Consider the following 11,863-nt stretch of genomic DNA (forward strand, 5'->3'; position numbering starts at 1 on the left):
TGAACTCAGACGGTGGGAGCAGAAGTGCCAGGAGGCATGAAGAGAGGCAACTGTTTCCCAAGTTCAGGCACAGGAGGCATCAGTGAACAAGTTTTCCAGATCGAATAAGAAATATTGATTATCTACAGAGCTAATTGACTGGACATTCACCACAAGAGCTTCTGATTTTCAGATTTCTCAGCCTGATTCATGAGCATTCACAGTCCTCAGACTTGCCTTCCCTGCCTCCACCCCCATTCCCCTCCTATTCCCCTGCATATGTCATGTGGACCATGGATGAAGACTGTATTTACTTCTCTCCAGCCAGAAGTATCAACACTTTGGTACAAGGCACTTGGCCCAAACTCTCTTGGAATGTCCCTTTCAGCACGTGTTTCTTTTGAAATCCGACACATCCTTCAGATCTCTCCAGAGAGAAGAACCAGTCAGCATACCCCAATATATACAACATAAATCCACATACATACCACTGACTTTCCCAAAGGATCCCCAAACAACTTGAAAATATTCAAAATAAATACAAAACAGAGCAAATGAAGGAAAAGAAAAGTTACAGGGGAAGACACATGTTCAAGTATTTGGGTTGATCTCTCATCTCAGCAGAGTTTGTAATTTGTTTATGGGCTTTTCTTAATTTAAAAGGCAAAAGAGCTATATCATTATTTTTTACCTGATAAAAGAAAGCAAACTTGTTTACCTTTAAAGACCAATTCATCCCTGATACAAAAATCAAACCATGTGTAACTACACGTTAACACAGAAGAGGAGCCTCCAGAGAGAGGGCTTGATTGGTTTGCCAAGATAACTTCATGGACCCTTGTTAGAAATCCCTAGAAATCTTTTCATATTCTATCCAGGCTCTTAGACCTCACCTACCATTCTCTGAGAACTTTTTTTTTTTTGGCTTACAAATAACAGAAATTTATTTCTCATAGTTCTGGAGGCTGGGAAGTCCAAGATCAAGGTGCTAGGAGATTCAGTGTCTGGTGAGAACCTGCTTCCTGGTCTCTGAGAACTTTCTGATGGGTCATCTCATACCAGCGCTATTGGGTACTTCAGAGACTTGGGGCAGCACTGAAACTAAATTCTGATCACATGGGACGATCTTGCCGACTTACTTATTAACCTTCCTGTGTTTTATTTTTTTTTCCTGCGTTTTATTTTCTCGTCTATAAAATGATATTCAATAACTGGGAAAATATAACTGAAAAGTACCTATCACAGTTCCTGGCACATATCAGGTGGCAATAAAAGGTAGTGTTATTATATTATTACCAGTTTTTCTTAAAAATCAACCAACAAACAGACAAAACAACAACAAATACTTTTCCTCCTCCCTGGCTTCTTTTTCTCCAATTTAAAAATGCACAGGTCTTCTCAGTCTTGAGGAAACCTTGGTTTGATGGTGATGTGCCATTCAATCTACCATTTTATTTCCTACTTGCTTTTTAGCACGGTTTCCTTACTGTTTGCCATTTCACTAACACTTCAAAATTTGGCTCTCCAGCAACTTTACCTTCACTGTACTGAAACTTTAACATCCCCAGTGACTCAGTGTCACTCTTTGCAGTGCTCAGCAATTTTAAGAGACGTTGAGATTTCCCCTTCCCTGTCACTCTACTTTCTTCCTCCTACTCCCCTGTGTCTTCATTCAATTTCTCCTACCTCAACTCTGTCCTAATGGTGGTTGTCACCCAAGGAGTTGTCCTCAGACCTCTGCTTCACATAATCTCCACTATCACTGACTAATTTTATCAACAAACATCTTTATATAGATGCCTCCCCAATTTTTCTTTCTAGACCAGATTGTTCCCCAGATTTCAGCTGTAAAACTGTTTAATTTCCATTTAAACGTCTATTAGGCATCTCAGACTCGGTACACTGAATGAAGCACACCAACTTCCCCAAATACAGTCTCTTCAAACGTCTAAATCATCTTTGATTCCCTCTTATCTCCCCATATCAAGTCAGACATGAAGAAATGTCAATTCTTCCTTTCTCATTTCATCTCATCTCTGATCTCAAAGTATCAATTCCTTTTTACTCCCTCTACCACTGCTAATATCACCTATCATTCGGTCTTCTTTTTTTTTTGGCTGTGCCACACAGCTTGGGGGATTTTTGTTCCCTGACCAGAGACTGAACCCGTGCCCTCCTGCAGTGGAAGTGTGGAGTCTTAACCACTGGACTGCCAGGGAACTTCCTCCATTGCAGTCTTGGAATATTATAATCTTCTCAATTCTAGTTTTGTTTGACCTTAATCTAGTCTGCATTCTGCTGCCAAGTTATTATTCTTTAAAAAACTACTCTCACTGAATATCAATATATAATATCAAATATAAAATTTGGCATTATATCAAATATAGTATGAAATATTCAACAACTGCTCTTACTGAATATCATAACTGCCCTCCTCAAAAACATTCATGACTCCTTAAATTTTGTAGAATAGACAACTCACCTTAATATTCCAGAGTTAGAATTTCCAAAATTGAATTTAATTTGCCAGTTTAGACTTGTCTACAACTAAATCTTGACATTAATATTTATTAAAATAAAATATCCTACTCATAATTCCTAAAAGCCAATGATGTTTTTAGATTCCAGCTTCTACTCTCTGTCTTTCTCTGCCTCCTTCACTTAAAAGAAAAAAAAGACAAATAAATTTCATGATTTCTTTCTGCTATATCAACTCTTACCTCAATATCGATCCATTTGTTTGCCAAGTTTCTATGTCTAATACCAGGAATATCACATGTGACACAAACTTGAACAATCAATGTGCCAGCTCCTCCTTGGCCATAATAATTGTTTCGGGGATGGATATATGACCCATGTATGTTCAAGTAGTAACAGAATGAATCCTAGGACTTGTGAAGATACCCCTGAGAAGAGATCCAGGATAGGATTGAGTAGGCTGCAATAAAAACTGTCAAATCTCAGTGGCTTAACCCAATATGTTTCTTTTCTTGCTCAAGTCACAGTCTGATGTGGGGTTGGAGGCTCCCCTTCAGGGCTCTCCTCCAAGCAGTGATTCAGTCATTTAGCACCTTGCAGCATCCTGTACACTGCCATTTTAAGCAAGTGATGGCAGATGAAAAGAGGCAGAGAACATGGTTAGTCTTAGACGTTGAGTGGCCAAATTTTTTTTTCACTCAGCAAAAACCCAGTGACTAGACAAAGCTAGTCAAAGCTATGGTTTTTCAAGTAGTCAGGTATGGATATGAGATTTGGACTATAAAGAAAGCTGAGCCCCAAAGAACTGATGCTTTTGAACTGTGGTGTTGGAGAACGTTCTTAAGAGTCCCTTGGATTGCAAGGAGAACCAACCAGTCAATCCTAAAGGAAATCAGTCCTGAATATTCATTGGAAGGACTGATGTTGAAGCTGAAGCTCCAATCCTTTGGCCACCTGATGCGAAGAATTGACTCATTAGAAAAGACTCTGATGCTGAGGCAGATTGAAAACAGGGGGAGAAAGGGATGACAGAGGATGAGATGGTTGGATGGCATCACCAACTCTATGCACATGAATTCGAGCAAGCTCTGGGAGTTGGTGAAGGACAGGGAAGTCTGGCATCCTGCAGTCCATGAGGTCACAGAGAATCAGACACAGCTGAGCGACTGAACTGAATTGGGCAAAAGCCCAATCATGTGGCTTCAACCAAACTTTAAGAGGGGTGGGAAATACAGCCCTATATGCCTGGGAAGGGGCTTCCCTGGTGTCTCAGGTGCTAAAGAATCTGCCTGCAACTGGGTCAGGAAGATTCCTTGGAGAGAGGAATGGCTATCCACTCCAGTGTTCTTGCCTGGAGAACTCTATGAAACAGAGGAGTCTGGTGGGGTATAGTATATGGGATCACAAAGAATCAGACAAGACTGAAGCGACTAACACTTTCGCTTTCACTTTTCCTGTCTGGGAAGAGGAAAATGAAACAAGATTTGCTAAACATTTGGGATTCTTTCTGGCACATGAGAGAGGGTATAGGAAAAGTAAGATTGTTGAATTTAAAGATGCACAAAGTATCAGGATTATTCTTTTACTTCCACAAAAAGTTAATATAAGATTTTTCAGAGTGTATGATACACTCAAAAAGAGCCACAGATGTGCCTGTGCCCAGCCAGAGGACTCAGTGTTTTAACTCCTAGGGATGTAAAATGCTCTGAGATGGAAGGCTAGTACATTTCCATATTATTTCTTTCATGTATACACAGCAATTTGCCATCCTGTGGACTGCCTGGAAAAGGGGGAGGTCAAAGATGGAAGTACTGAGGAGAAAGAGGGGAATGAAAAAGAGCAGGGAGAGAAAGGAGAGGTAATCTACGGAGAAAAGGGGAAGAGAAGGAGAGAGAAGAAGGAGGCAGTAGTGGTAAGACTGATGGCATTTGTGCTTGGAGTTTCTAGTCATCAGTTATCAGAGAGCATTTTCTTAATTCCGCACTTTTGCAAACAGACTAGGCTTCACACATGTGGGGAAGTGCGGCTGGTCCTGCTTACATATGAAACAGTAGAAAATATAGATATTGGTCTTTGCCCCCAGTTGCTGGCACAGATCTCCTAAAACTATTTCCTAGGTGATAACAGCACTAGGAGCATCTTCTCTTCTAATATTTGGCCTTTGATCCCTGGTCCTGACACAGGGCTCCTAAATCCCTTGGAATTTCCTGGATGGGAATATATTTTGTTCTAATGGGGTGACTCCTGATACGCCCCTGGGTGGGGGCTGGTGACCAGAAAGACCAACTCATGATTAGAAGCTTGGAATTTTCAGTCTTGCCTCATTCTCCTGAGAAGAGAGAAGGGCTGGAAATGGAATTAATGATATATGATGCCTGCATGTGGAAAGTACAGGGTTTGGGGAGCTTCCACATATGGGGTGAGTGGTACACCCCAACTCCTCCACAGGTACAGAAGCTCCTGCATTCAGGACGTGTCCAGAGCTCACCCCATGTACCTTATTACCTGTATCCTTTATGATACTCTTTAATTACTGGGAAACAGTAATGTGAGCTGTTCCAGAATGATTATATCCAAAGAAGGTCCCAGGAACCTGTGATAGGTAGCCAAGTCAGACCGAAGTTGTGGGTAACCTGGAGACCTATAACTTGTGGTTCGCATCTGAAGTGGGGATGAGGGACAGCCTTGTGGGATTGAGTCCTTCACCTTTGCGGCCTGGAACTTGGGTTGGTGTCAGAGTTGAACTGAATTATAGGACATCCAGCTGGTATCTCAGAGAACGGCTCGATGGTAGAAAAATCCCCACACATTTGGTGATCAGAAGTGTCAGAAGTGAAGTGTTCTGTGTGGGTAGTAAAGGAGAGACACACAGGAAGAGTGTTTTTCCCCTTTACATGGTAGTAATAGACCCCTACCTGCGTGAAATGATTCGAATGCCTCCTAGACACATCCTTGATAGAAACACAATCTCCCTCCCTGGCTGCTTTCATGGCATCCTGGTCTCCATGTTTGCAATTTCCTGCCAGGGGGTCATTTTCTTTGGTGTAGGCTACTGGGAAAAGTAATGTGCATCTGGGATAATATATATATATACTTTTTTTTTTTTAATTTCCCTCTTGCATTCCTTTGTACAGACTGATACCCCAGGCTTTTTTTCAGAGGCATCTATTTGCCTAACAGAGATTTAGAATGGTCCAGAAAGAATGTAAAGAGAAAAGTTTATAATATCTAGTATGGGATTTAGGTCGAAGACAACAGTTAGTGAAGTTAGGCTTTATTAAGAGACAGGATTTTCTAAGTTCATTTAGCGCTCAGATAAAAGAATTTCTCCTGTAGGCCCAGTGCTATCTAGGTCATGAGACATAGAGAAGGATATTATTTATATGTTAAACAATAAAGTGTCTTCTGTGTCCTGGGCATCATTCAAAGTGTTAAGAATTCAGCAAATACACAAAAGAGGCAGTCCTTATTCAGGAATGTCCATACAGTGCTGTGCTGGTAAGTGTTTAATAGTGAGCTCTCTGGAGAAAGGGCTTTGTTTTGGGGTATTTGCTAATTCATGCTGCAAATGCTCTCACCTTGGCTGACTTCAAGTTACTCACATGATAACACTAAATGCAGAGTTGAGGAGGGATGTACTACATAGCTGTTAACTCTCCTGAACTGGTACAAACTGGCTACAGTACACTGATGGCTACATATGAAATAAGACTGTGTGTAAGAGAGAGAGAGAGGATAAAGTGTAGAGGGCAAGGTGAGGTAGATGGGAGTTATTGCTAATGTTTTAGTTCCTGTCTTGGGTGATGCTTTTTACCATAATTAGGATATTTTAATAAACAACGAGCTAAAAACAAAAGAGGAACATGCAGGAAACCAATGATTGATAATGCATTATGAACCTAAAATTCTGATTAATTCAAGTCTATGCACCCAAGGACCATAAAACAAAAGTAAGATATGACACAGAGAAAATGTCAAAAAGACCAAAACATCTCTTTTCAGCTGGAGAAATGGTGGGAAAGAGAAGACCCAGAAGCTGTGGGCAGAGATGGACTTGGGGCAAATAGGCAGGTCTTTGCCCTGCCTTTAAAAGCCTGTCCTGGTGAATTTTCTAGAAATATTCAAGCAGATGTGAGATAGCTCACGAACATCAGGGCGCTTGACTCACCTTCTCAGATGAACGGGAGCAAGCACCCCTCACGACTGGGAACCAGTGACTCAGGAAGAGTGTGGGAAGACTGGAGACAGGCGGGCCTCAGCAAGGCTAACTGTGACCACAGGAGATCAGAATTCAGAAGCCTGGATGTTTCCTAAGTACCCTGAGGACAAACCACAGAGGCTGAAAAATGCTGGTAGACTGGCTAGGCCCAGGGCCAGGGTGAGGAGGCTGTCCTGAGCCGAGATTTCCACTCAAAAGGACAGGGGCTGGACCCACACACTTCAGCAGGCAGGCCAGCACTTCACCTCTCAAAACCAGATGAGCTAGTTGCACCTCTGTGGCCACCAGCGTAGGAAGCACAAAGCCCAACTATTTATTTCTAGAGACCAGTGAGGATATAGGGGGCAGTGCTGGGAACTATCGGAGAAGGCAATGGCAACCCATTCCAGCACTCTTGCCTGGAAAATCCCAAGGACGGAGGAGCCTGGTAGGCTGCATTCCATGGGGTCGCTAAGAGTCAGACACAACTGGGCGACTTCACTTTCACTTTTCACTTTCATGCATTGGAGAAGGAAATGGCAACCCACTCCAGCACTCTTGCCTGGAGAACCCCAGGGATGGGGAGCCTGGTGGGTTGCCGTCTATGGGGTCGCACAGAGTCGGACACGACTGAAGCGACTTAGCAGCAGCAGCAGCAGCAGCAGCAGCAGCTGGGAACTATGTGTCCTAATCCTCCTAGTCTATCCTGAGAGAGGATATGTAAGCCACACCTTGTCTCTTCCTGGAGAGGAGCAGCCAGAGGGAAAGGAAATGCAGACCCTGAGCACTCACAAAGACGGAGTCCTCACCTAAAGGGATTGTTCTTACATAGGGGCATCTCCCAATCCCCTGCAGGTGCGGAACTGCTCTTCATCTGGGACTTCTAATCATCCAGCTTTAGGCACTAGCTCACTCTGACATAACACGTCAACACCAGCCTAGCTTCCATGGTAAGCTGACCTCACCCAACATGGGACTGCTAGGTCTCAATACTCACAGTCAAGTAGGGAACCAAGACTGACTTGTGCTTCTGACTCATTAAAAATATATATTTTTTCTTACTGGTTGCAGGAAGACCAGGGACTTCTTGAGGTGAGAAGCTACATTTTATCCATCTTTGTATTCCTAACATCTAGTACTGAGGCCAGTCCAGAGCAGAGGCTCAGAAATGGATTGCAGAATCAAACTGAACAACTTTCTCTCAAGCTCTTAATCCTAGTCTATTGTCTTTTCTAACATCAGATGACCTTCCTTCTAACTTCGGGGAGGAAATCAATGATGGTGACACCGAGCAAGACCCTTTGGGACCCCTTGGCTATATGAGCTCCACCACCACAGTGTTCCTTGTCTCTTGAAGCAAAAGGCTTTGCTTTACACCTCCTCTGAGTCGCAAATGATCAGGAGTTAATGATAAGGAAAATGTGAATATGTAGAAACAAAATATAGTTGTTGAGTCGGGAAACTAGCAACAGTTCAGACAATAGATGAGCCACATAGCAGAGCCACAGGACCTTTCGTTCTTCCCTGAAGGACATAGATAACGATGCTTGACATATATTCGTAAGTTGTTTTTACAGAAACCAGACTCCCACCAGATGGAAATTGCTGACCATAACCACAAAGACCCCAGACCGACTGGGATAGAAGACTGGTGATGTTGACTCCTGAAACATCATCCTGTTACCTCACCACCAAACAAGCAGAAGAATGTTCATGAGCTAATCAGGCATCCTGCAACCCACACCCCTATCGTTGGCTTTAAAAACCCTTCCTTGAAGGCCACAGGGGAGTTCTGATCTTTTGAGCACTAGCTGCCTGTTTTCTTTGTTTGGTGCCTGCAGTAAACACTGTCTTTCCTTCCCCACAACCCAGTGTCAGTGGATGGGCTTTGCTACGTATTGAACCAGTGGACCCGAGTTCAGTTAGGTAACAATGGGAGAAGATACACACCAGCCACCTCTTCTCACCGTCTAGGAGTGTGGTTTTTTCCCAAAGCTCCTTGGCCCTCTGTTCACTCTGTTCACTTCTCACCAGCCCCCTTCCATCCAGTCTCTTTGCCTACTTATTACAATACAATTGTAACAAGCCTCATCTCAGTGGGGTTTCCAAGACCCTCCAAAATGTGGTTTTGTGCTCTCCTTATCCAATCTCATTTCTTGCTGGTGTCCAATCTGGTCAGGTCATTTCCCCACAAACTCTCAATAGACCCATACACCTGCAGCTTGGGATACCTTTTTCCTCTTCCAGTTTCAGTTTTTACACTCTATTCTTGACAGCACCAGCACAATGCAAATCCTGATGGAGAAGGATAGATGAACTTTTTACATTACAGCCAGTATGTTTTAAAAAAACTTCACTACACCCTCTCAGTCCTAATTTTTTAAGCATTAAGGAGAGTGAACCAAAAAAAACGATCAAGAAAATTCCAATCCCCTCTTTATATTATGTCTTTCAAATCCTTCTCTCAACTCTTCGTCACCCATCAAAGATAAATGGACATGTGTGCGTGCACGTGTGCGTGCGTGCACACACACACACACACAGCAGCAACTTCTTCAGGTAGAAGCCCCCAGGGAGGGTGGGATTACTCAGAATTGTGAGAATCAGGACCCACAACTTCTGCTTTCCCCAGCTCTGACTCAACTGCTGTTAGGCTATTCTTACATTTATAAGACAGAATGGGGAACAGAGTCATTAGAAATTAGAAGAAAGCAATTGGAGAACTGGAATTCTTAGGAAATTATGGAAGAGTGACTCTAATAACCCCATAGGTTAGTACCATTAAGTGACTAGTGGGGAAGGAGCTGTCAGATCTTTAGATTTTGGAGGAAAGGCTTTTACCAGTTTTGTTAGTATTGCTATTTGTGACACTTTAGTTGGGATTGAGGCAATAATTTCCCTTCCAAATTTCCATAAATGTAGGGAACCAGGTTTCAGTTTGTAAAAAACAGAAATTTCTGGCTAAGCCAGAGAGAGAAGTTGTATTTGACACAGCTTATTAAGGGACCAGTTTTCAACTTTATCAGAGTAAGCAGACTGATCACCAGTCTGCTTATTCTGATAGAGTTGAAAACAGGACAAGGCTAAAGCTCTCTCTGCAGGCATGATGACCTCTCTAATCAGATGTGGTAGTTAATTTTGGGTGTTCACTTTGCTAGGCCATAGTACCTAGAGATTTGGTCAAACACTATTCTAGATATTTCTGTGAAAGTATTATTTTAAATGACATTAACCTTTAAATCAGCAGACTCTGAGTAAAAGCAGGTTATCTTCCATAATGTAGGTGGGTCTCATGCAAGCAGGTGAAGACATAGATAGAAGAAAATTGACTTCCCGTGAAGAAAAGGGAATTCTGTGAGGCATGTGGACTGCAGACTGAAGGCGCAGTGCTTCCTTTCCCCATGTCTCTAGCCTGCAGTCCACCCTGCAGCTTTCGAACTCACTAGCCTCTACAATGATGTGTGTGTGAACCAATTCCTTAAAATAAATCTCTCTCATAGATAGATAGATAGATCAATCTCCTATGGGCTCAGTTTCTCTGGAGAATTCTAACAATATACTCTCTTACATAAGCTTAAAATCTTCCCTGAAGAGTGAGTTCATCACATCTCAACACTGACTCTTCTCTTATTCTACCTTTACAGGCAGATCATTCTAATATCTTTATCTCCCTCAGAGAAAAATTATAGGCATTATCTGTAGGCAAAGAGAAAAAAGAATAAATAAAGCCAAACATAAAATTCATTTTGATAGGTACTAATTTTTGATTAGATATTAAGTTTTGTGATAGATATTAAATATGTGATTTCTTTGCATAAGATCATTTTAATACTCAAAGAAATTAAAAAAAGAAAAAGAACGAGTAGGTGGAAGAAGAAAAAGGGGAAGAGAAGGAGGAGTAGAAGGATACTGAGAAGGAGAAGAAGAAATAGAAATGAAATTATTAAAATGAGCAGTGGGTTTTTTTAAAAAAAAATCTAAAACAAAAAACAGCATCCGTTCAGGATGAATCAATAGACTGGCCAAACCCTTTTCTAGTAAAATGATATTTAGTTGTAAGAAAAGCAACCACAATTTTTTTTTTCTTCTCTCTCTATTACATTTATTTGTGATTCGTACATTGTCTATTTCAAAGTCTCATTTAAACTTTCTATGGTGAATCATTCCCATCACATACTTTCTTAGTAATGGTAGTGAATCACTCTTTTAAAATGTTTTAAGTACTTAATGTTCCTTAGCATTCAACACTTAAATTTGTTATATGCTACTATGTATAAATGACATGATCATCATAAGATCATCATTTTCCATAGAATTGAATAAGCATTTAAATAAGGTATGAATGGATATTGTCTTACTTCTGACATTCCTGAAAATATATTGTTGACAAGATCAGGAAACAGACTAGTATTGCAGAAAAAGTCCTAAACTTGAAGTCAAAAGACCTAGAGCCTAGTGCCGGGGTCATCTTAGCAAAGCTATTTGATATTTCTGAATCACAGACATTTTTAATACTTGAATTCTACTATGAACATCATATGAGATATTATTTCATGTGAGAGTGCTTAGTTCAGGGAGGGATTCATTCATACAGTGCAATTTAGGGATGTGTGGAAGTGATACTGTTTTACACAGTGAAAATGCATGATGAAAGGAGTTAGGGACTCAAGAGGACATTTAAGGGTCTTTCCCAGGAGCTCTGGGCTAAGAACAAGTGACTAAGTTGAAGAACTCAGTGAGCCCTCTTGGCTAACAAGAAGGGCTCCAATTGGACCATCCTGGTTTCCCTGAACCCTAGGCTCAGGGAGAGATGTGGGAAGTATGGCCTTACAGTGTGGCTGACCAGAATGAGAAGTCACCACTGGAGAAGGCCAAGTGGCCTGAGGGGTCCATATTCTCTAGGATGGCAGGTGGCAAAGTCATCGCTTCAGGTACAGAACCAAAATGTTCAGAAAGCTCACTTCCAGATATTTCAGAAATGTTGCCTAGTAAGGGGTCACCCTTGATATCAACAAACTTACATGTAGATAAAAATATACACTTTTCTGAATTGTTGGAAGGATAATGTACTTAAAGGACTTAGCACAGTGTTTAGTATGTAACAGGTCCTGACTAAATGACAGCTGCTCTCATTATCATCATCATCAAATGGGAAAAGAAGGTAAAGGAAATTAAAGCCCTTGGCAAGGGAAGGCCCTCTGTAGATTA

This window comes from Bos taurus, chromosome 17, assembly GCF_002263795.3.
Source record: "Bos taurus isolate L1 Dominette 01449 registration number 42190680 breed Hereford chromosome 17, ARS-UCD2.0, whole genome shotgun sequence".
Taxonomy (NCBI): Eukaryota; Metazoa; Chordata; class Mammalia; order Artiodactyla; family Bovidae; genus Bos; species Bos taurus.